General features: G+C 44.2%; 15 non-coding genes across 15 annotated transcripts; all 15 read right to left on the bottom strand.

Annotated features, from left to right (window-relative positions):
* Positions 1–4,122: 4,122 nt before the first annotated feature.
* On the bottom strand, positions 4,123–4,313 carry LOC141232700 (U2 spliceosomal RNA). The gene has a single exon (XR_012298882.1). It is a non-coding gene; the product is annotated as a U2 spliceosomal RNA (small nuclear RNA).
* Positions 4,314–5,428: 1,115 nt separating this feature from the next.
* Positions 5,429–5,619, bottom strand: LOC141232726 (U2 spliceosomal RNA). The gene has a single exon (XR_012298908.1). It is a non-coding gene; the product is annotated as a U2 spliceosomal RNA (small nuclear RNA).
* A 1,116-nt stretch (positions 5,620–6,735) lies between these two features.
* Positions 6,736–6,926, bottom strand: LOC141232725 (U2 spliceosomal RNA). The gene has a single exon (XR_012298907.1). It is a non-coding gene; the product is annotated as a U2 spliceosomal RNA (small nuclear RNA).
* Positions 6,927–8,044: 1,118 nt separating this feature from the next.
* LOC141232724 (U2 spliceosomal RNA) lies at positions 8,045–8,235 on the bottom strand. The gene has a single exon (XR_012298906.1). It is a non-coding gene; the product is annotated as a U2 spliceosomal RNA (small nuclear RNA).
* A 1,115-nt stretch (positions 8,236–9,350) lies between these two features.
* Positions 9,351–9,541, bottom strand: LOC141232723 (U2 spliceosomal RNA). The gene has a single exon (XR_012298905.1). It is a non-coding gene; the product is annotated as a U2 spliceosomal RNA (small nuclear RNA).
* A 1,118-nt stretch (positions 9,542–10,659) lies between these two features.
* LOC141232722 (U2 spliceosomal RNA) lies at positions 10,660–10,850 on the bottom strand. The gene has a single exon (XR_012298904.1). It is a non-coding gene; the product is annotated as a U2 spliceosomal RNA (small nuclear RNA).
* Positions 10,851–11,965: 1,115 nt separating this feature from the next.
* On the bottom strand, positions 11,966–12,156 carry LOC141232721 (U2 spliceosomal RNA). Its single transcript, XR_012298903.1, has one exon. It is a non-coding gene; the product is annotated as a U2 spliceosomal RNA (small nuclear RNA).
* A 1,115-nt stretch (positions 12,157–13,271) lies between these two features.
* Positions 13,272–13,462, bottom strand: LOC141232720 (U2 spliceosomal RNA). The gene has a single exon (XR_012298902.1). It is a non-coding gene; the product is annotated as a U2 spliceosomal RNA (small nuclear RNA).
* A 1,118-nt stretch (positions 13,463–14,580) lies between these two features.
* Positions 14,581–14,771, bottom strand: LOC141232719 (U2 spliceosomal RNA). Its single transcript, XR_012298901.1, has one exon. It is a non-coding gene; the product is annotated as a U2 spliceosomal RNA (small nuclear RNA).
* A 1,115-nt stretch (positions 14,772–15,886) lies between these two features.
* Positions 15,887–16,077, bottom strand: LOC141232718 (U2 spliceosomal RNA). Its single transcript, XR_012298900.1, has one exon. It is a non-coding gene; the product is annotated as a U2 spliceosomal RNA (small nuclear RNA).
* Positions 16,078–17,192: 1,115 nt separating this feature from the next.
* LOC141232395 (U2 spliceosomal RNA) lies at positions 17,193–17,383 on the bottom strand. Its single transcript, XR_012298647.1, has one exon. It is a non-coding gene; the product is annotated as a U2 spliceosomal RNA (small nuclear RNA).
* A 1,115-nt stretch (positions 17,384–18,498) lies between these two features.
* Positions 18,499–18,689, bottom strand: LOC141232716 (U2 spliceosomal RNA). The gene has a single exon (XR_012298898.1). It is a non-coding gene; the product is annotated as a U2 spliceosomal RNA (small nuclear RNA).
* A 1,115-nt stretch (positions 18,690–19,804) lies between these two features.
* LOC141232715 (U2 spliceosomal RNA) lies at positions 19,805–19,995 on the bottom strand. Its single transcript, XR_012298897.1, has one exon. It is a non-coding gene; the product is annotated as a U2 spliceosomal RNA (small nuclear RNA).
* A 1,115-nt stretch (positions 19,996–21,110) lies between these two features.
* On the bottom strand, positions 21,111–21,301 carry LOC141232714 (U2 spliceosomal RNA). Its single transcript, XR_012298896.1, has one exon. It is a non-coding gene; the product is annotated as a U2 spliceosomal RNA (small nuclear RNA).
* A 1,115-nt stretch (positions 21,302–22,416) lies between these two features.
* LOC141232713 (U2 spliceosomal RNA) lies at positions 22,417–22,607 on the bottom strand. The gene has a single exon (XR_012298895.1). It is a non-coding gene; the product is annotated as a U2 spliceosomal RNA (small nuclear RNA).
* Positions 22,608–23,431: the final 824 nt, after the last annotated feature.

Here is a 23,431-nt window from a genome sequence, read left to right as displayed (position 1 = left end):
CTTCCTCTTTAGTAAAATTCCCTATTAAAAAAGATTTATCATCCGCATTAAAATTTTTTTCCAGTCCTTCTAAAAAATGTTTTTTTAGAGACACATCCGTGTTTTTAACAGAAAATAAATCATCATAAAATTCTTTTGCTTTCATCTTCTTCCCCTCCAAACTTGTTTCTCCTTCCAAAACCTTCATATAATCCTTCTTGTCACATATTTTTTTAAAAAAGAATTTTGTGCATTTTTCATCCTCGTCTAAAACTTTTACTCGGGAATTAAAAATAATTTCTTTACCTTTTTCTTTCAGGCAGTTTTGGATCTTTTCTTTTGTTGTTCGGATCGCCTCCTCCATATCACATCCGTTATTTTCGAGGTGAAAAAAACATTGCAGTTTAGCATTAAGATCATTATAAAAAATACGTTTTGCAGCAGCTTTCTTCTTTCCTTCTTTAATAAAAAATATTTTTACCTCCTTCTTGACAAAATCCCACCAATTAAAAATAGATTTAAAAAACGTTTTTTTTAGCTTCAGTTTTTCATACAGCTTTTTAAAACCTTCCATAACCACCTCGTCTTGTAGTAGGGATACATTAAATTTCCAGTGTGACGGTCTTTTATCCACATCTGATTCTATTTTAAAACTACATTCTATTATTTTATGATCTGAAAAAGGTGTTGAATGCGTTTTAAAACCTGAGCATGTTAGGGCTTGAGATATAAAAATATAATCTATTCTGGATGAAACACCTCTCCCCACCCAAGTGACTTCATGCTCCTTTTTTTGTCCATCTAATGCCCATGTATCTTTAAGATTAAAAGCTGCTAAAATATTTCTAAGACATGAAGCTGACCCATCTTTTACATTTTTTAAATGACAATTAAAATCCCCACCTAAAACTAATGGATCTACTCCAGGTAAAAACAGCTGCAACAGTTCAAACAAATGTAATCTCAAGGCTTTTTCTGCATTTGCATACACATTAAAACACCTCACTTTCTTCCCATTTTTCTGCACATCAATTCTTAAAATCCTCCCAGGGTATATCTCTTCATAATTTACAATCTCCCAATCTTTAGAGCATAAAAACCCCACACCATCACTTTTTGACTCGTTCCCACCAGAAAAGCATAAGTTACCCTTCCATATACCCTGTAAATATTCATAGCTTATTTTTTTTGTCAAATTACATTCTTGTAGAAAGATAAAATCAATATTTTCATTATTTAAAAAATCATATAAAGCAGTTCTCTTATATAGGTCGTTAAACCCCTGAACATTCAAGGACATTGAGCGGATCATCTTCTAACATTTAGTGCAGGGCTCTTCCCTCCGCCCTCATTCTCTACTGCCGGAGAAGATGGGTCTACCTCCAGATCTGATACATCCGAAGATGACACACTCCCCAGCAGACTTGTTGCTTCTAATGCCTTTACTTTCCCACCACATGGTATTCCTTCATTATCACTTCTATCCACACTTCTTTTTAGAGATTTTTCTGTGCAGTCCATTTGTACCTGCGCGCAAGGTAAGCTCTGCGACAGGGAATTAGTAGGAGTGGACTCCACTACTTCTGGAATATCACTTTCCCCTCCACAACTACTCCCTTTACTTAGTGGAGAAATTTCTTGCAACATTTGACTCTTCTCTTCTCTCTTCTGATCTTCTTTCTTCTGTTCTTCTATCTTCTTCTTTTCATTCTTATCTTCTTTCTTCTTATCTTCTTTCTTCTGCTCTTCTCTCTTTTTCCTTTCCATCTGTTTCTTTATCTCCATGGCCCTTTTTTCTATGTCCTCTATCCTCTTCTGTTTTTCCTCTTCCTTCTTTCTCTTCCTTTCTTCCAACTTCCTTTCCTCTTCTTCTTGTGATTTTTTAACCCGTTCCTCCTTCTTCTTCTCCTTCATTGCCCGTCCCTCCTCTTCCTCTTTTCTCTTTCTTTCTGTCTCCTCCTTCTCACTCCTTTCTTTCTCCTCTTCCCCTTTTTCCTCTTCAGCAGCAATGCCTGCTTCCACATCGTCTTTAGCTTCTTGTTGCTGTTCTTCAGGCGATGTGTCCATCTCCTCTACATCCTTTTTCTTATTTTTAGGGCACTCATCCATCTGGTGAGGAGTACCCATGCAACTAAAACACTTGTTACATTCTGCATCCAGATGTCCATATTTTTTACACACACGGCAGTAGTGTGGCATCCCTGGGAAGAATAAATAACCGCGGCTATGGTTGATATAAACCTGCGGCGGAGGTCTGGACACGCCCCCCTCCTCATTCGGGTTCTTCCTAAATGATACCACATACACACGTTTCCCGTTCCACACTCCAAACTGTGTTTCCCCGCGTCTCTTAGGGATGATTTTGTCACAATACATTGATAGGTAACTTTCAACCTCAGAGTCTGTAATAAATGGACTAAACAAATGAATCGTCAGTACTTTCATTGAAAACTGAAAAGAGGGGATTACTTTCACCCCCTCCAGCTCTACCTTCTCTTTATTTACTTCATAAAGAGCGTAGGCACTTTCACACTGCGAGGCTTTATTAAGCGTAACATCATAAAGTCCTCGAGAAAAAAAAGATTGAAAGCAAAAAAGATGCTCCTTGTCGATCTTCAAGAGCTTACAAATAACATTGAAAATAAATTGAGAATCTTTCACCTGCCGGTGGTCAGGAGCAACCACGAACCTGATGGTGTCCTTCAGCGGATGCTCCTCCGAGAAATAATCATTCGGGTTGCTTGCTTGATTCTCCTTCCTTCCTCCAGGGTTTCTCCTTGTCTCCATGATTTTCCTCTTCTTTTCCAGATACCAAGGAAAATATCACACACGGATCGCAGCCTCCACGAAGTTCGTCCTCCCTCCAACACACCGTCCTCCGTAAAGAAAAGGCACTGCAGCTTTAGCACCGATTCCCAAAAGCAGCACTGGATATCTCCAAAGGCCAAGAATCGGTTCTGCCACCACAGTAACCTTCAGCCCAATGTCACAACCCACTACAGATCGTGCCAAAAGGCCGAGAAGCGATAACCAGAATTGGTTTCAAACTACGGAGCCACCCAAGGATCCTGAAAAGTCCATTTGTGGAGATGAGCTCCTGGACTCCCGTTAAGAAGACATGTTGTCAACCTCTAGATCCCTTACATGCCTGCACTTTTCGGCTTGCTGCTGCTGCAATCCACGCGTTTTAGATCTGCATAACTCCACCTCTTTAAACACAGCACCTTCACCCCCTGCTGTTCCCACCCGCCTCAACACCGTTGGAAGGGAGGAGAACCAATTAAGGCGGGGGGTGGGGTGGAACGAGCAGCTGTCTACCCTTAGCAGGAGGGCTCCTGATTACATACCTCTCCTGCTGCTGCTGCTGCTGGCTGTCCAGCAGCAGACTGAAGGTGGCTGCTGCTGTGCACAGGTATATAAAGGCTCAGAGCCTATTATGACACGCGCAGCCAGCGTTCCATTGCCACATTCCATCTACTGCAGGCAGGATACCTGGCTGGCTGAATGTCGCTGAGAAGCTCACAGAGACCGCCATAAGCAACAGTTTAACAGAATGCCACAGACTAATCAACCAAACTTTTTGGGTTGGGTTCTCTTTTATAGTCTGCAGGCATTAAATGAAAGAAGTCAGTGTTCCAGCAGAAGGAGACAACGTTTCAGAAAAGGCATTGTAGCAAACCAAAAAAGAAATTTTAAGCGCAGCAGAGTAACCAGCGCACATACCTGTTAGCTCAGGTGAGTTTAAAAGGCTGCTGTTGATAACAAGGGCATTTGCTAAATAGATGGTGTGTGTGCAACAATATACTGAAAGGTCAATTATATTGTGCAGCTTATCTCACCACCTGTAGTTATTTAGGTGAAAGCTCCAAAATGCTTGCCTAATATGTCTGTTTATCCAAAAGGAAGTAAAAAGGGAGAGCTAGAAAGATAGCATTGCATCACATTACATGGCAATGCAATGCACAGTTGCTGAAGTTGAACCAAAATGAGCTTGTAATCTGGCTTCTGCAACTTTGAACATGAAAAATCCAATGAGGAGAAGAAAAGCAAAGCCAAAGAGTCCATCCCAAAATCCGACAAACAAGCAAAATGAACAAAAAACATTGAATTCAATTCTTTCTGATTTTAGAAACTGCATTAAAGAAGGGGTGCACTGGTCCTGGAGATACTGCAATACCAGGTCAATGCGTGGAGTGGACAGAGCAAGCTCTTTTTCCATCTCCCTGTTCTAAAAATCCATTTAATATATGGTCCCCAGATAGGGGACGTATCAGATATTAAACTGATAAGAACAGATACTACACTTGATCTTAGCCAAAAGGCCGAGAAGCGATAACCAGAATTGGTTTCAAACTACGGAGCCACCCAAGGATCCTGAAAAGTCCATTTGTGGAGATGAGCTCCTGGACTCCCGTTAAGAAGACATGTTGTCAACCTCTAGATCCCTTACATGCCTGCACTTTTCGGCTTGCTGCTGCTGCAATCCACGCGTTTTAGATCTGCATAACTCCACCTCTTTAAACACAGCACCTTCACCCCCTGCTGTTCCCACCCGCCTCAACACCGTTGGAAGGGAGGAGAACCAATTAAGGCGGGGGGTGGGGTGGAACGAGCAGCTGTCTACCCTTAGCAGGAGGGCTCCTGATTACATACCTCTCCTGCTGCTGCTGCTGCTGGCTGTCCAGCAGCAGACTGAAGGTGGCTGCTGCTGTGCACAGGTATATAAAGGCTCAGAGCCTATTATGACACGCGCAGCCAGCGTTCCATTGCCACATTCCATCTACTGCAGGCAGGATACCTGGCTGGCTGAATGTCGCTGAGAAGCTCACAGAGACCGCCATAAGCAACAGTTTAACAGAATGCCACAGACTAATCAACCAAACTTTTTGGGTTGGGTTCTCTTTTATAGTCTGCAGGCATTAAATGAAAGAAGTCAGTGTTCCAGCAGAAGGAGACAACGTTTCAGAAAAGGCATTGTAGCAAACCAAAAAAGAAATTTTAAGCGCAGCAGAGTAACCAGCGCACATACCTGTTAGCTCAGGTGAGTTTAAAAGGCTGCTGTTGATAACAAGGGCATTTGCTAAATAGATGGTGTGTGTGCAACAATATACTGAAAGGTCAATTATATTGTGCAGCTTATCTCACCACCTGTAGTTATTTAGGTGAAAGCTCCAAAATGCTTGCCTAATATGTCTGTTTATCCAAAAGGAAGTAAAAAGGGAGAGCTAGAAAGATAGCATTGCATCACATTACATGGCAATGCAATGCACAGTTGCTGAAGTTGAACCAAAATGAGCTTGTAATCTGGCTTCTGCAACTTTGAACATGAAAAATCCAATGAGGAGAAGAAAAGCAAAGCCAAAGAGTCCATCCCAAAATCCGACAAACAAGCAAAATGAACAAAAAACATTGAATTCAATTCTTTCTGATTTTAGAAACTGCATTAAAGAAGGGGTGCACCGGTCCTGGAGATACTGCAATACCAGGTCAATGCGTGGAGTGGACAGAGCAAGCTCTTTTTCCATCTCCCTGTTCTAAAAATCCATTTAATATATGGTCCCCAGATAGGGGACGTATCAGATATTAAACTGATAAGAACAGATACTACACTTGATCTTAGCCAAAAGGCCGAGAAGCGATAACCAGAATTGGTTTCAAACTACGGAGCCACCCAAGGATCCTGAAAAGTCCATTTGTGGAGATGAGCTCCTGGACTCCCGTTAAGAAGACATGTTGTCAACCTCTAGATCCCTTACATGCCTGCACTTTTCGGCTTGCTGCTGCTGCAATCCACGCGTTTTAGATCTGCATAACTCCACCTCTTTAAACACAGCACCTTCACCCCCTGCTGTTCCCACCCGCCTCAACACCGTTGGAAGGGAGGAGAACCAATTAAGGCGGGGGGTGGGGTGGAACGAGCAGCTGTCTACCCTTAGCAGGAGGGCTCCTGATTACATACCTCTCCTGCTGCTGCTGCTGCTTTCTGTCCAGCAGCAGACTGAAGGTGGCTGCTGCTGTGCACAGGTATATAAAGGCTCAGAGCCTATTATGACACGCGCAGCCAGCGTTCCATTGCCACATTCCATCTACTGCAGGCAGGATACCTGGCTGGCTGAATGTCGCTGAGAAGCTCACAGAGACCGCCATAAGCAACAGTTTAACAGAATGCCACAGACTAATCAACCAAACTTTTTGGGTTGGGTTCTCTTTTATAGTCTGCAGGCATTAAATGAAAGAAGTCAGTGTTCCAGCAGAAGGAGACAACGTTTCAGAAAAGGCATTGTAGCAAACCAAAAAAGAAATTTTAAGCGCAGCAGAGTAACCAGCGCACATACCTGTTAGCTCAGGTGAGTTTAAAAGGCTGCTGTTGATAACAAGGGCATTTGTTAAATAGATGGTGTGTGTGCAACAATATACTGAAAGGTCAATTATATTGTGCAGCTTATCTCACCACCTGTAGTTATTTATGTAAAAGCTCCAAAATGCTTGCCTAATATGTCTGTTTATCCAAAAGGAAGTAAAAAGGGAGAGCTAGAAAGATAGCATTGCATCACATTACATGGCAATGCAATGCACAGTTGCTGAAGTTGAACCAAAATGAGCTTGTAATCTGGCTTCTGCAACTTTGAACATGAAAAATCCAATGAGGAGAAGAAAAGCAAAGCCAAAGAGTCCATCCCAAAATCCGACAAACAAGCAAAATGAACAAAAAAACATTGAATTCAATTCTTTCTGATTTTAGAAACTGCATTAAAGAAGGGGTGCACCGGTCCTGGAGATACTGCAATACCAGGTCAATGCGTGGAGTGGACAGAGCAAGCTCTTTTTCCATCTCCCTGTTCTAAAAATCCATTTAATATATGGTCCCCAGATAGGGGACGTATCAGATATTAAACTGATAAGAACAGATACTACACTTGATCTTAGCCAAAAGGCCGAGAAGCGATAACCAGAATTGGTTTCAAACTACGGAGCCACCCAAGGATCCTGAAAAGTCCATTTGTGGAGATGAGCTCCTGGACTCCCGTTAAGAAGACATGTTGTCAACCTCTAGATCCCTTACATGCCTGCACTTTTCGGCTTGCTGCTGCTGCAATCCACGCGTTTTAGATCTGCATAACTCCACCTCTTTAAACACAGCACCTTCACCCCCTGCTGTTCCCACCCGCCTCAACACCGTTGGAAGGGAGGAGAACCAATTAAGGCGGGGGGTGGGGTGGAACGAGCAGCTGTCTACCCTTAGCAGGAGGGCTCCTGATTACATACCTCTCCTGCTGCTGCTGCTGCTGCTGGCTGTCCAGCAGCAGACTGAAGGTGGCTGCTGCTGTGCACAGGTATATAAAGGCTCAGAGCCTATTATGACACGCGCAGCCAGCGTTCCATTGCCACATTCCATCTACTGCAGGCAGGATACCTGGCTGGCTGAATGTCGCTGAGAAGCTCACAGAGACCGCCATAAGCAACAGTTTAACAGAATGCCACAGACTAATCAACCAAACTTTTTGGGTTGGGTTCTCTTTTATAGTCTGCAGGCATTAAATGAAAGAAGTCAGTGTTCCAGCAGAAGGAGACAACGTTTCAGAAAAGGCATTGTAGCAAACCAAAAAAGAAATTTTAAGCGCAGCAGAGTAACCAGCGCACATACCTGTTAGCTCAGGTGAGTTTAAAAGGCTGCTGTTGATAACAAGGGCATTTGCTAAATAGATGGTGTGTGTGCAACAATATACTGAAAGGTCAATTATATTGTGCAGCTTATCTCACCACCTGTAGTTATTTAGGTGAAAGCTCCAAAATGCTTGCCTACTATGTCTGTTTATCCAAAAGGAAGTAAAAAGGGAGAGCTAGAAAGATAGCATTGCATCACATTACATGGCAATGCAATGCACAGTTGCTGAAGTTGAACCAAAATGAGCTTGTAATCTGGCTTCTGCAACTTTGAACATGAAAAATCCAATGAGGAGAAGAAAAGCAAAGCCAAAGAGTCCATCCCCAAATCCGACAAACAAGCAAAATGAACAAAAAACATTGAATTCAATTCTTTCTGATTTTAGAAACTGCATTAAAGAAGGGGTGCACCGGTCCTGGAGATACTGCAATACCAGGTCAATGCGTGGAGTGGACAGAGCAAGCTCTTTTTCCATCTCCCTGTTCTAAAAATCCATTTAATATATGGTCCCCAGATAGGGGACGTATCAGATATTAAACTGATAAGAACAGATACTACACTTGATCTTAGCCAAAAGGCCGAGAAGCGATAACCAGAATTGGTTTCAAACTACGGAGCCACCCAAGGATCCTGAAAAGTCCATTTGTGGAGATGAGCTCCTGGACTCCCGTTAAGAAGACATGTTGTCAACCTCTAGATCCCTTACATGCCTGCACTTTTCGGCTTGCTGCTGCTGCAATCCACGCGTTTTAGATCTGCATAACTCCACCTCTTTAAACACAGCACCTTCACCCCCTGCTGTTCCCACCCGCCTCAACACCGTTGGAACGGAGGAGAACCAATTAAGGCGGGGGGTGGGGTGGAACGAGCAGCTGTCTACCCTTAGCAGGAGGGCTCCTGATTACATACCTCTCCTGCTGCTGCTGCTGCTGGCTGTCCAGCAGCAGACTGAAGGTGGCTGCTGCTGTGCACAGGTATATAAAGGCTCAGAGCCTATTATGACACGCGCAGCCAGCGTTCCATTGCCACATTCCATCTACTGCAGGCAGGATACCTGGCTGGCTGAATGTCGCTGAGAAGCTCACAGAGACCGCCATAAGCAACAGTTTAACAGAATGCCACAGACTAATCAACCAAACTTTTTGGGTTGGGTTCTCTTTTATAGTCTGCAGGCATTAAATGAAAGAAGTCAGTGTTCCAGCAGAAGGAGACAACGTTTCAGAAAAGGCATTGTAGCAAACCAAAACAGAAATTTTAAGCGCAGCAGAGTAACCAGCGCACATACCTGTTAGCTCAGGTGAGTTTAAAAGGCTGCTGTTGATAACAAGGGCATTTGCTAAATAGATGGTGTGTGTGCAACAATATACTGAAAGGTCAATTATATTGTGCAGCTTATCTCACCACCTGTAGTTATTTAGGTGAAAGCTCCAAAATGCTTGCCTAATATGTCTGTTTATCCAAAAGGAAGTAAAAAGGGAGAGCTAGAAAGATAGCATTGCATCACATTACATGGCAATGCAATACACAGTTGCTGAAGTTGAACCAAAATGAGCTTGTAATCTGGCTTCTGCAACTTTGAACATGAAAAATCCAATGAGGAGAAGAAAAGCAAAGCCAAAGAGTCCATCCCAAAATCCGACAAACAAGCAAAATGAACAAAAAACATTGAATTCAATTCTTTCTGATTTTAGAAACTGCATTAAAGAAGGGGTGCACCGGTCCTGGAGATACTGCAATACCAGGTCAATGCGTGGAGTGGACAGAGCAAGCTCTTTTTCCATCTCCCTGTTCTAAAAATCCATTTAATATATGGTCCCCAGATAGGGGACGTATCAGATATTAAACTGATAAGAACAGATACTACACTTGATCTTAGCCAAAAGGCCGAGAAGCGATAACCAGAATTGGTTTCAAACTACGGAGCCACCCAAGGATCCTGAAAAGTCCATTTGTGGAGATGAGCTCCTGGACTCCCGTTAAGAAGACATGTTGTCAACCTCTAGATCCCTTACATGCCTGCACTTTTCGGCTTGCTGCTGCTGCAATCCACGCGTTTTAGATCTGCATAACTCCACCTCTTTAAACACAGCACCTTCACCCCCTGCTGTTCCCACCCGCCTCAACACCGTTGGAAGGGAGGAGAACCAATTAAGGCGGGGGGTGGGGTGGAACGAGCAGCTGTCTACCCTTAGCAGGAGGGCTCCTGATTACATACCTCTCCTGCTGCTGCTGCTGCTGCTGGCTGTCCAGCAGCAGACTGAAGGTGGCTGCTGCTGTGCACAGGTATATAAAGGCTCAGAGCCTATTATGACACGCGCAGCCAGCGTTCCATTGCCACATTCCATCTACTGCAGGCAGGATACCTGGCTGGCTGAATGTCGCTGAGAAGCTCACAGAGACCGCCATAAGCAACAGTTTAACAGAATGCCACAGACTAATCAACCAAACTTTTTGGGTTGGGTTCTCTTTTATAGTCTGCAGGCATTAAATGAAAGAAGTCAGTGTTCCAGCAGAAGGAGACAACGTTTCAGAAAAGGCATTGTAGCAAACCAAAAAAGAAATTTTAAGCGCAGCAGAGTAACCAGCGCACATACCTGTTAGCTCAGGTGAGTTTAAAAGGCTGCTGTTGATAACAAGGGCATTTGCTAAATAGATGGTGTGTGTGCAACAATATACTGAAAGGTCAATTATATTGTGCAGCTTATCTCACCACCTGTAGTTATTTAGGTGAAAGCTCCAAAATGCTTGCCTACTATGTCTGTTTATCCAAAAGGAAGTAAAAAGGGAGAGCTAGAAAGATAGCATTGCATCACATTACATGGCAATGCAATGCACAGTTGCTGAAGTTGAACCAAAATGAGCTTGTAATCTGGCTTCTGCAACTTTGAACATGAAAAATCCAATGAGGAGAAGAAAAGCAAAGCCAAAGAGTCCATCCCAAAATCCGACAAACAAGCAAAATGAACAAAAAACATTGAATTCAATTCTTTCTGATTTTAGAAACTGCATTAAAGAAGGGGTGCACCGGTCCTGGAGATACTGCAATACCAGGTCAATGCGTGGAGTGGACAGAGCAAGCTCTTTTTCCATCTCCCTGTTCTAAAAATCCATTTAATATATGGTCCCCAGATAGGGGACGTATCAGATATTAAACTGATAAGAACAGATACTACACTTGATCTTAGCCAAAAGGCCGAGAAGCGATAACCAGAATTGGTTTCAAACTACGGAGCCACCCAAGGATCCTGAAAAGTCCATTTGTGGAGATGAGCTCCTGGACTCCCGTTAAGAAGACATGTTGTCAACCTCTAGATCCCTTACATGCCTGCACTTTTCGGCTTGCTGCTGCTGCAATCCACGCGTTTTAGATCTGCATAACTCCACCTCTTTAAACACAGCACCTTCACCCCCTGCTGTTCCCACCCGCCTCAACACCGTTGGAACGGAGGAGAACCAATTAAGGCGGGGGGTGGGGTGGAACGAGCAGCTGTCTACCCTTAGCAGGAGGGCTCCTGATTACATACCTCTCCTGCTGCTGCTGCTGCTGGCTGTCCAGCAGCAGACTGAAGGTGGCTGCTGCTGTGCACAGGTATATAAAGGCTCAGAGCCTATTATGACACGCGCAGCCAGCGTTCCATTGCCACATTCCATCTACTGCAGGCAGGATACCTGGCTGGCTGAATGTCGCTGAGAAGCTCACAGAGACCGCCATAAGCAACAGTTTAACAGAATGCCACAGACTAATCAACCAAACTTTTTGGGTTGGGTTCTCTTTTATAGTCTGCAGGCATTAAATGAAAGAAGTCAGTGTTCCAGCAGAAGGAGACAACGTTTCAGAAAAGGCATTGTAGCAAACCAAAAAAGAAATTTTAAGCGCAGCAGAGTAACCAGCGCACATACCTGTTAGCTCAGGTGAGTTTAAAAGGCTGCTGTTGATAACAAGGGCATTTGCTAAATAGATGGTGTGTGTGCAACAATATACTGAAAGGTCAATTATATTGTGCAGCTTATCTCACCACCTGTAGTTATTTAGGTGAAAGCTCCAAAATGCTTGCCTAATATGTCTGTTTATCCAAAAGGAAGTAAAAAGGGAGAGCTAGAAAGATAGCATTGCATCACATTACATGGCAATGCAATACACAGTTGCTGAAGTTGAACCAAAATGAGCTTGTAATCTGGCTTCTGCAACTTTGAACATGAAAAATCCAATGAGGAGAAGAAAAGCAAAGCCAAAGAGTCCATCCCAAAATCCGACAAACAAGCAAAATGAACAAAAAACATTGAATTCAATTCTTTCTGATTTTAGAAACTGCATTAAAGAAGGGGTGCACCGGTCCTGGAGATACTGCAATACCAGGTCAATGCGTGGAGTGGACAGAGCAAGCTCTTTTTCCATCTCCCTGTTCTAAAAATCCATTTAATATATGGTCCCCAGATAGGGGACGTATCAGATATTAAACTGATAAGAACAGATACTACACTTGATCTTAGCCAAAAGGCCGAGAAGCGATAACCAGAATTGGTTTCAAACTACGGAGCCACCCAAGGATCCTGAAAAGTCCATTTGTGGAGATGAGCTCCTGGACTCCCGTTAAGAAGACATGTTGTCAACCTCTAGATCCCTTACATGCCTGCACTTTTCGGCTTGCTGCTGCTGCAATCCACGCGTTTTAGATCTGCATAACTCCACCTCTTTAAACACAGCACCTTCACCCCCTGCTGTTCCCACCCGCCTCAACACCGTTGGAAGGGAGGAGAACCAATTAAGGCGGGGGGTGGGGTGGAACGAGCAGCTGTCTACCCTTAGCAGGAGGGCTCCTGATTACATACCTCTCCTGCTGCTGCTGCTGCTGGCTGTCCAGCAGCAGACTGAAGGTGGCTGCTGCTGTGCACAGGTATATAAAGGCTCAGAGCCTATTATGACACGCGCAGCCAGCGTTCCATTGCCACATTCCATCTACTGCAGGCAGGATACCTGGCTGGCTGAATGTCGCTGAGAAGCTCACAGAGACCGCCATAAGCAACAGTTTAACAGAATGCCACAGACTAATCAACCAAACTTTTTGGGTTGGGTTCTCTTTTATAGTCTGCAGGCATTAAATGAAAGAAGTCAGTGTTCCAGCAGAAGGAGACAACGTTTCAGAAAAGGCATTGTAGCAAACCAAAAAAGAAATTTTAAGCGCAGCAGAGTAACCAGCGCACATACCTGTTAGCTCAGGTGAGTTTAAAAGGCTGCTGTTGATAACAAGGGCATTTGCTAAATAGATGGTGTGTGTGCAACAATATACTGAAAGGTCAATTATATTGTGCAGCTTATCTCACCACCTGTAGTTATTTAGGTGAAAGCTCCAAAATGCTTGCCTACTATGTCTGTTTATCCAAAAGGAAGTAAAAAGGGAGAGCTAGAAAGATAGCATTGCATCACATTACATGGCAATGCAATGCACAGTTGCTGAAGTTGAACCAAAATGAGCTTGTAATCTGGCTTCTGCAACTTTGAACATGAAAAATCCAATGAGGAGAAGAAAAGCAAAGCCAAAGAGTCCATCCCAAAATCCGACAAACAAGCAAAATGAACAAAAAACATTGAATTCAATTCTTTCTGATTTTAGAAACTGCATTAAAGAAGGGGTGCACCGGTCCTGGAGATACTGCAATACCAGGTCAATGCGTGGAGTGGACAGAGCAAGCTCTTTTTCCATCTCCCTGTTCTAAAAATCCATTTAATATATGGTCCCCAGATAGGGGACGTATCAGATATTAAACTGATAAGAACAGATACTACACTTGATCTTAGCCAAAAGGCCGAGAAGCGATAACCAGAATTGGTTTCAAACTACGGAGCCACCCAAGGATCCTGAAAAGTCCATTTGTGGAGATGAGCTCCTGGACTCCCGTTAAGAAGACATGTTGTCAACCTCTAGATCCCTTACATGCCTGCACTTTTCGGCTTGCTGCTGCTGCAATCCACGCGTTTTAGATCTGCATAACTCCACCTCTTTAAACACAGCACCTTCACCCCCTGCTGTTCCCACCCGCCTCAACACCGTTGGAAGGGAGGAGAACCAATTAAGGCGGGGGGTGGGGTGGAACGAGCAGCTGTCTACCCTTAGCAGGAGGGCTCCTGATTACATACCTCTCCTGCTGCTGCTGCTGCTGCTGGCTGTCCAGCAGCAGACTGAAGGTGGCTGCTGCTGTGCACAGGTATATAAAGGCTCAGAGCCTATTATGACACGCGCAGCCAGCGTTCCATTGCCACATTCCATCTACTGCAGGCAGGATACCTGGCTGGCTGAATGTCGCTGAGAAGCTCACAGAGACCGCCATAACCAACAGTTTAACAGAATGCCACAGACTAATCAACCAAACTTTTTGGGTTGGGTTCTCTTTTATAGTCTGCAGGCATTAAATGAAAGAGGTCAGTGTTCCAGCAGAAGGAGACAACGTTTCAGAAAAGGCATTGTAGCAAACCAAAAAAGAAATTTTAAGCGCAGCAGAGTAACCAGCGCACATACCTGTTAGCTCAGGTGAGTTTAAAAGGCTGCTGTTGATAACAAGGGCATTTGCTAAATAGATGGTGTGTGTGCAACAATATACTGAAAGGTCAATTATATTGTGCAGCTTATCTCACCACCTGTAGTTATTTAGGTGAAAGCTCCAAAATGCTTGCCTAATATGTCTGTTTATCCAAAAGGAAGTAAAAAGGGAGAGCTAGAAAGATAGCATTGCATCACATTACATGGCAATGCAATACACAGTTGCTGAAGTTGAACCAAAATGAGCTTGTAATCTGGCTTCTGCAACTTTGAACATGAAAAATCCAATGAGGAGAAGAAAAGCAAAGCCAAAGAGTCCATCCCAAAATCCGACAAACAAGCAAAATGAACAAAAAACATTGAATTCAATTCTTTCTGATTTTAGAAACTGCATTAAAGAAGGGGTGCACCGGTCCTGGAGATACTGCAATACCAGGTCAATGCGTGGAGTGGACAGAGCAAGCTCTTTTTCCATCTCCCTGTTCTAAAAATCCATTTAATATATGGTCCCCAGATAGGGGACGTATCAGATATTAAACTGATAAGAACAGATACTACACTTGATCTTAGCCAAAAGGCCGAGAAGCGATAACCAGAATTGGTTTCAAACTACGGAGCCACCCAAGGATCCTGAAAAGTCCATTTGTGGAGATGAGCTCCTGGACTCCCGTTAAGAAGACATGTTGTCAACCTCTAGATCCCTTACATGCCTGCACTTTTCGGCTTGCTGCTGCTGCAATCCACGCGTTTTAGATCTGCATAACTCCACCTCTTTAAACACAGCACCTTCACCCCCTGCTGTTCCCACCCGCCTCAACACCGTTGGAAGGGAGGAGAACCAATTAAGGCGGGGGGTGGGGTGGAACGAGCAGCTGTCTACCCTTAGCAGGAGGGCTCCTGATTACATACCTCTCCTGCTGCTGCTGCTGCTGGCTGTCCAGCAGCAGACTGAAGGTGGCTGCTGCTGTGCACAGGTATATAAAGGCTCAGAGCCTATTATGACACGCGCAGCCAGCGTTCCATTGCCACATTCCATCTACTGCAGGCAGGATACCTGGCTGGCTGAATGTCGCTGAGAAGCTCACAGAGACCGCCATAAGCAACAGTTTAACAGAATGCCACAGACTAATCAACCAAACTTTTTGGGTTGGGTTCTCTTTTATAGTCTGCAGGCATTAAATGAAAGAAGTCAGTGTTCCAGCAGAAGGAGACAACGTTTCAGAAAAGGCATTGTAGCAAACCAAAAAAGAAATTTTAAGCGCAGCAGAGTAACCAGCGCACATACCTGTTAGCTCAGGTGAGTTTAAAAGGCTGCTGTTGATAACAAGGGCATTTGCTAAATAGATGGTGTGTGTGCAACAATATACTGAAAGGTCAATTATATTGTGCAGCTTATCTCACCACCTGTAGTTATTTAGGTGAAAGCTCCAAAATGCTTGCCTAATATGTCTGTTTATCCAAAAGGAAGTAAAAAGGGAGAGCTAGAAAGATAGCATTGCATCACATTACATGGCAATGCAATACACAGTTGCTGAAGTTGAACCAAAATGAGCTTGTAATCTGGCTTCTGCAACTTTGAACATGAAAAATCCAATGAGGAGAAGAAAAGCAAAGCCAAAGAGTCCATCCCAAAATCCGACAAACAAGCAAAATGAACAAAAAACATTGAATTCAATTCTTTCTGATTTTAGAAACTGCATTAAAGAAGGGGTGCACCGGTCCTGGAGATACTGCAATACCAGGTCAATGCGTGGAGTGGACAGAGCAAGCTCTTTTTCCATCTCCCTGTTCTAAAAATCCATTTAATATATGGTCCCCAGATAGGGGACGTATCAGATATTAAACTGATAAGAACAGATACTACACTTGATCTTAGCCAAAAGGCCGAGAAGCGATAACCAGAATTGGTTTCAAACTACGGAGCCACCCAAGGATCCTGAAAAGTCCATTTGTGGAGATGAGCTCCTGGACTCCCGTTAAGAAGACATGTTGTCAACCTCTAGATCCCTTACATGCCTGCACTTTTCGGCTTGCTGCTGCTGCAATCCACGCGTTTTAGATCTGCATAACTCCACCTCTTTAAACACAGCACCTTCACCCCCTGCTGTTCCCACCCGCCTCAACACCGTTGGAAGGGAGGAGAACCAATTAAGGCGGGGGGTGGGGTGGAACGAGCAGCTGTCTACCCTTAGCAGGAGGGCTCCTGATTACATACCTCTCCTGCTGCTGCTGCTGCTGGCTGTCCAGCAGCAGACTGAAGGTGGCTGCTGCTGTGCACAGGTATATAAAGGCTCAGAGCCTATTATGACACGCGCAGCCAGCGTTCCATTGCCACATTCCATCTACTGCAGGCAGGATACCTGGCTGGCTGAATGTCGCTGAGAAGCTCACAGAGACCGCCATAAGCAACAGTTTAACAGAATGCCACAGACTAATCAACCAAACTTTTTGGGTTGGGTTCTCTTTTATAGTCTGCAGGCATTAAATGAAAGAAGTCAGTGTTCCAGCAGAAGGAGACAACGTTTCAGAAAAGGCATTGTAGCAAACCAAAAAAGAAATTTTAAGCGCAGCAGAGTAACCAGCGCACATACCTGTTAGCTCAGGTGAGTTTAAAAGGCTGCTGTTGATAACAAGGGCATTTGCTAAATAGATGGTGTGTGTGCAACAATATACTGAAAGGTCAATTATATTGTGCAGCTTATCTCACCACCTGTAGTTATTTAGGTAAAAGCTCCAAAATGCTTGCCTAATATGTCTGTTTATCCAAAAGGAAGTAAAAAGGGAGAGCTAGAAAGATAGCATTGCATCACATTACATGGCAATGCAATGCACAGTTGCTGAAGTTGAACCAAAATGAGCTTGTAATCTGGCTTCTGCAACTTTGAACATGAAAAATCCAATGAGGAGAAGAAAAGCAAAGCCAAAGAGTCCATCCCAAAATCCGACAAACAAGCAAAATGAACAAAAAACATTGAATTCAATTCTTTCTGATTTTAGAAACTGCATTAAAGAAGGGGTGCACCGGTCCTGGAGATACTGCAATACCAGGTCAATGCGTGGAGTGGACAGAGCAAGCTCTTTTTCCATCTCCCTGTTCTAAAAATCCATTTAATATATGGTCCCCAGATAGGGGATGTATCAGATATTAAACTGATAAGAACAGATACTACACTTGATCTTAGCCAAAAGGCCGAGAAGCGATAACCAGAATTGGTTTCAAACTACGGAGCCACCCAAGGATCCTGAAAAGTCCATTTGTGGAGATGAGCTCCTGGACTCCCGTTAAGAAGACATGTTGTCAACCTCTAGATCCCTTACATGCCTGCACTTTTCGGCTTGCTGCTGCTGCAATCCACGCGTTTTAGATCTGCATAACTCCACCTCTTTAAACACAGCACCTTCACCCCCTGCTGTTCCCACCCGCCTCAACACCGTTGGAAGGGAGGAGAACCAATTAAGGCGGGGGGTGGGGTGGAACGAGCAGCTGTCTACCCTTAGCAGGAGGGCTCCTGATTACATACCTCTCCTGCTGCTGCTGCTGCTGGCTGTCCAGCAGCAGACTGAAGGTGGCTGCTGCTGTGCACAGGTATATAAAGGCTCAGAGCCTATTATGACACGCGCAGCCAGCGTTCCATTGCCACATTCCATCTACTGCAGGCAGGATACCTGGCTGGCTGAATGTCGCTGAGAAGCTGACAGAGACCGCCATAAGCAACAGTTTAACAGAATGCCACAGACTAATCAACCAAACTTTTTGGGTTGGGTTCTCTTTTATAGTCTGCAGGCATTAAATGAAAGAAGTCAGTGTTCCAGCAGAAGGAGACAACGTTTCAGAAAAGGCATTGTAGCAAACCAAAAAAGAAATTTTAAGCGCAGCAGAGTAACCAGCTCACATACCTGTTAGCTCAGGTGAGTTTAAAAGGCTGCTGTTGATAACAAGGGCATTTGCTAAATAGATGGTGTGTGTGCAACAATATACTGAAAGGTCAATTATATTGTGCAGCTTATCTCACCACCTGTAGTTATTTAGGTGAAAGCTCCAAAATGCTTGCCTAATATGTCTGTTTATCCAAAAGGAAGTAAAAAGGGAGAGCTAGAAAGATAGCATTGCATCACATTACATGGCAATGCAATGCACAGTTGCTGAAGTTGAACCAAAATGAGCTTGTAATCTGGCTTCTGCAACTTTGAACATGAAAAATCCAATGAGGAGAAGAAAAGCAAAGCCAAAGAGTCCATCCCAAAATCCGACAAACAAGCAAAATGAACAAAAAACATTGAATTCAATTCTTTCTGATTTTAGAAACTGCATTAAAGAAGGGGTGCACCGGTCCTGGAGATACTGCAATACCAGGTCAATGCGTGGAGTGGACAGAGCAAGCTCTTTTTCCATCTCCCTGTTCTAAAAATCCATTTAATATATGGTCCCCAGATAGGGGACGTATCAGATATTAAACTGATAAGAACAGATACTACACTTGATCTTAGCCAAAAGGCCGAGAAGCGATAACCAGAATTGGTTTCAAACTACGGAGCCACCCAAGGATCCTGAAAAGTCCATTTGTGGAGATGAGCTCCTGGACTCCCGTTAAGAAGACATGTTGTCAACCTCTAGATCCCTTACATGCCTGCACTTTTCGGCTTGCTGCTGCTGCAATCCACGCGTTTTAGATCTGCATAACTCCACCTCTTTAAACACAGCACCTTCACCCCCTGCTGTTCCCACCCGCCTCAACACCGTTGGAAGGGAGGAGAACCAATTAAGGCGGGGGGTGGGGTGGAACGAGCAGCTGTCTACCCTTAGCAGGAGGGCTCCTGATTACATACCTCTCCTGCTGCTGCTGCTGCTGGCTGTCCAGCAGCAGACTGAAGGTGGCTGCTGCTGTGCACAGGTATATAAAGGCTCAGAGCCTATTATGACACGCGCAGCCAGCGTTCCATTGCCACATTCCATCTACTGCAGGCAGGATACCTGGCTGGCTGAATGTCGCTGAGAAGCTCACAGAGACCGCCATAAGCAACAGTTTAACAGAATGCCACAGACTAATCAACCAAACTTTTTGGGTTGGGTTCTCTTTTATAGTCTGCAGGCATTAAATGAAAGAAGTCAGTGTTCCAGCAGAAGGAGACAACGTTTCAGAAAAGGCATTGTAGCAAACCAAAAAAGAAATTTTAAGCGCAGCAGAGTAACCAGCGCACATACCTGTTAGCTCAGGTGAGTTTAAAAGGCTGCTGTTGATAACAAGGGCATTTGCTAAATAGATGGTGTGTGTGCAACAATATACTGAAAGGTCAATTATATTGTGCAGCTTATCTCACCACCTGTAGTTATTTAGGTGAAAGCTCCAAAATGCTTGCCTACTATGTCTGTTTATCCAAAAGGAAGTAAAAAGGGAGAGCTAGAAAGATAGCATTGCATCACATTACATGGCAATGCAATGCACAGTTGCTGAAGTTGAACCAAAATGAGCTTGTAATCTGGCTTCTGCAACTTTGAACATGAAAAATCCAATGAGGAGAAGAAAAGCAAAGCCAAAGAGTCCATCCCAAAATCCGACAAACAAGCAAAATGAACAAAAAACATTGAATTCAATTCTTTCTGATTTTAGAAACTGCATTAAAGAAGGGGTGCACCGGTCCTGGAGATACTGCAATACCAGGTCAATGCGTGGAGTGGACAGAGCAAGCTCTTTTTCCATCTCCCTGTTCTAAAAATCCATTTAATATATGGTCCCCAGATAGGGGACGTATCAGATATTAAACTGATAAGAACAGATACTACACTTGATCTTAGCCAAAAGGCCGAGAAGCGATAACCAGAATTGGTTTCAAACTACGGAGCCACCCAAGGATCCTGAAAAGTCCATTTGTGGAGATGAGCTCCTGGACTCCCGTTAAGAAGACATGTTGTCAACCTCTAGATCCCTTACATGCCTGCACTTTTCGGCTTGCTGCTGCTGCAATCCACGCGTTTTAGATCTGCATAACTCCACCTCTTTAAACACAGCACCTTCACCCCCTGCTGTTCCCACCCGCCTCAACACCGTTGGAAGGGAGGAGAACCAATTAAGGCGGGGGGTGGGGTGGAACGAGCAGCTGTCTACCCTTAGCAGGAGGGCTCCTGATTACATACCTCTCCTGCTGCTGCTGCTGCTGGCTGTCCAGCAGCAGACTGAAGGTGGCTGCTGCTGTGCACAGGTATATAAAGGCTCAGAGCCTATTATGACACGCGCAGCCAGCGTTCCATTGCCACATTCCATCTACTGCAGGCAGGATACCTGGCTGGCTGAATGTCGCTGAGAAGCTCACAGAGACCGCCATAAGCAACAGTTTAACAGAATGCCACAGACTAATCAACCAAACTTTTTGGGTTGGGTTCTCTTTTATAGTCTGCAGGCATTAAATGAAAGAAGTCAGTGTTCCAGCAGAAGGAGACAACGTTTCAGAAAAGGCATTGTAGCAAACCAAAAAAGAAATTTTAAGCGCAGCAGAGTAACCAGCGCACATACCTGTTAGCTCAGGTGAGTTTAAAAGGCTGCTGTTGATAACAAGGGCATTTGCTAAATAGATGGTGTGTGTGCAACAATATACTGAAAGGTCAATTATATTGTGCAGCTTATCTCACCACCTGTAGTTATTTAGGTGAAAGCTCCAAAATGCTTGCCTAATATGTCTGTTTATCCAAAAGGAAGTAAAAAGGGAGAGCTAGAAAGATAGCATTGCATCACATTACATGGCAATGCAATACACAGTTGCTGAAGTTGAACCAAAATGAGCTTGTAATCTGGCTTCTGCAACTTTGAACATGAAAAATCCAATGAGGAGAAGAAAAGCAAAGCCAAAGAGTCCATCCCAAAATCCGACAAACAAGCAAAATGAACAAAAAACATTGAATTCAATTCTTTCTGATTTTAGAAACTGCATTAAAGAAGGGGTGCACCGGTCCTGGAGATACTGCAATACCAGGTCAATGCGTGGAGTGGACAGAGCAAGCTCTTTTTCCATCTCCCTGTTCTAAAAATCCATTTAATATATGGTCCCCAGATAGGGGACGTATCAGATATTAAACTGATAAGAACAGATACTACACTTGATCTTAGCCAAAAGGCCGAGAAGCGATAACCAGAATTGGTTTCAAACTACGGAGCCACCCAAGGATCCTGAAAAGTCCATTTGTGGAGATGAGCTCCTGGACTCCCGTTAAGAAGACATGTTGTCAACCTCTAGATCCCTTACATGCCTGCACTTTTCGGCTTGCTGCTGCTGCAATCCACGCGTTTTAGATCTGCATAACTCCACCTCTTTAAACACAGCACCTTCACCCCCTGCTGTTCCCACCCGCCTCAACACCGTTGGAAGGGAGGAGAACCAATTAAGGCGGGGGGTGGGGTGGAACGAGCAGCTGTCTACCCTTAGCAGGAGGGCTCCTGATTACATACCTCTCCTGCTGCTGCTGCTGCTGGCTGTCCAGCAGCAGACTGAAGGTGGCTGCTGCTGTGCACAGGTATATAAAGGCTCAGAGCCTATTATGACACGCGCAGCCAGCGTTCCATTGCCACATTCCATCTACTGCAGGCAGGATACCTGGCTGGCTGAATGTCGCTGAGAAGCTCACAGAGACCGCCATAAGCAACAGTTTAACAGAATGCCACAGACTAATCAACCAAACTTTTTGGGTTGGGTTCTCTTTTATAGTCTGCAGGCATTAAATGAAAGAAGTCAGTGTTCCAGCAGAAGGAGACAACGTTTCAGAAAAGGCATTGTAGCAAACCAAAAAAGAAATTTTAAGCGCAGCAGAGTAACCAGCGCACATACCTGTTAGCTCAGGTGAGTTTAAAAGGCTGCTGTTGATAACAAGGGCATTTGCTAAATAGATGGTGTGTGTGCAACAATATACTGAAAGGTCAATTATATTGTGCAGCTTATCTCACCACCTGTAGTTATTTAGGTGAAAGCTCCAAAATGCTTGCCTAATATGTCTGTTTATCCAAAAGGAAGTAAAAAGGGAGAGCTAGAAAGATAGCATTGCATCACATTACATGGCAATGCAATGCACAGTTGCTGAAGTTGAACCAAAATGAGCTTGTAATCTGGCTTCTGCAACTTTGAACATGAAAAATCCAATGAGGAGAAGAAAAGCAAAGCCAAAGAGTCCATCCCAAAATCCGACAAACAAGCAAAATGAACAAAAAACATTGAATTCAATTCTTTCTGATTTTAGAAACTGCATTAAAGAAGGGGTGCACCGGTCCTGGAGATACTGCAATACCAGGTCAATGCGTGGAGTGGACAGAGCAAGCTCTTTTTCCATCTCCCTGTTCTAAAAATCCATTTAATATATGGTCCCCAGATAGGGGACGTATCAGATATTAAACTGATAAGAACAGATACTACACTTGATCTTAGCCAAAAGGCCGAGAAGCGATAACCAGAATTGGTTTCAAACTACGGAGCCACCCAAGGATCCTGAAAAGTCCATTTGTGGAGATGAGCTCCTGGACTCCCGTTAAGAAGACATGTTGTCAACCTCTAGATCCCTTACATGCCTGCACTTTTCGGCTTGCTGCTGCTGCAATCCACGCGTTTTAGATCTGCATAACTCCACCTCTTTAAACACAGCACCTTCACCCCCTGCTGTTCCCACCCGCCTCAACACCGTTGGAAGGGAGGAGAACCAATTAAGGCGGGGGGTGGGGTGGAACGAGCAGCTGTCTACCCTTAGCAGGAGGGCTCCTGATTACATACCTCTCCTGCTGCTGCTGCTGGCTGTCCAGCAGCAGACTGAAGGTGGCTGCTGCTGTGCACAGGTATATAAAGGCTCAGAGCCTATTATGACACGCGCAGCCAGCGTTCCATTGCCACATTCCATCTACTGCAGGCAGGATACCTGGCTGGCTGAATGTCGCTGAGAAGCTCACAGAGACCGCCATAAGCAACAGTTTAACAGAATGCCACAGACTAATCAACCAAACTTTTTGGGTTGGGTTCTCTTTTATAGTCTGCAGGCATTAAATGAAAGAAGTCAGTGTTCCAGCAGAAGGAGACAACGTTTCAGAAAAGGCATTGTAGCAAACCAAAAAAGAAATTTTAAGCGCAGCAGAGTAACCAGCGCACATACCTGTTAGCTCAGGTGAGTTTAAAAGGCTGCTGTTGATAACAAGGGCATTTGCTAAATAGATGGTGTGTGTGCAACAATATACTGAAAGGTCAATTATATTGTGCAGCTTATCTCACCACCTGTAGTTATTTA

This window comes from Phyllobates terribilis, unplaced genomic scaffold (genome assembly GCF_046119375.1).
Source record: "Phyllobates terribilis strain yellow unplaced genomic scaffold, ASM4611937v1 Scaffold_540__1_contigs__length_1147954, whole genome shotgun sequence".
Lineage (NCBI taxonomy): Eukaryota > Metazoa > Chordata > Amphibia > Anura > Dendrobatidae > Phyllobates > Phyllobates terribilis.
This window is presented reverse-complemented; position numbering and strand designations above follow the sequence as displayed.